Source organism: Triticum dicoccoides, chromosome 1B, assembly GCF_002162155.2.
Source record: "Triticum dicoccoides isolate Atlit2015 ecotype Zavitan chromosome 1B, WEW_v2.0, whole genome shotgun sequence".
NCBI lineage: Eukaryota > Viridiplantae > Streptophyta > Magnoliopsida > Poales > Poaceae > Triticum > Triticum dicoccoides.
Window position 1 is genome coordinate 655,103,319 of NC_041381.1, and position 875 is coordinate 655,104,193.

Sequence of the window (875 nt, forward strand, 5' to 3'; positions counted from 1 at the left end):
CCCCCGTCCGCCCCCTCCTCCCTCCTCCTCCGGCCGCCCACTGTTCTTGTATAATGTAAATTTTTTATTGTTTTTAGTAAGTGTTTAATAGAATTAGTAAGAAAATTAATAGAACTAGTTGAACTGGTTTATTTTTACTAATAATTAGTTTATTTTTATTTATAGTAAGTGCTTAGTTGAACTAGTTAAATTAATAGAACTAGTTTATTTTTAGTAAGAACTAATTTATTTTTAGTAAGAACTAGTTTATTATTATTTTTAGTAAGTGTTAAGTTGAACTAGTTGAATTAATATAACTAGTTTTTTTAGTAAGAAAATTTAGGTATATGAGATTTGATGATCTAACTAAAATTTTACTATAGAACTAGTTTATTTTTAGTAAGAAAATTAAATAAAATTAGTTTATTTTTTATGTCATTATCACTTTGTCATCAAAGAATGGTATATGAGATTTGATGATCTGATTAAAATTTTACTTGGTGGAATATGCAGGCTTAGTTATGTCTCCTTGGAGTGATAGTCATCCGAGCTACCTCCACTTCCTCTACACCCGAGTCAGTGAGCTAAAAGTCCACCTCCTCCTCCACATTCCTCTACATCCGAACTAGGGTATTTAGTTATGCTTCTTAATCAAATGAAATGTTCGGATTATAAGATATATTGAAATGTTTTTGTCAATATTGAACCATTGAAATGCAATGACCACCAGTTTATGCTCATGTGCGAAGTGTTCATTCATTTCCCAGTGACCTATGTTTTGCCGAAGTGTTGATTCATTTCTGTTTCGGCAAATTTTAGGCTCTCGATATGTCCTATTTTAGCAAAGGTCCTGCCGGATTTTTCCGTGAATTTAAGAATGACTTGTGCTACAATAT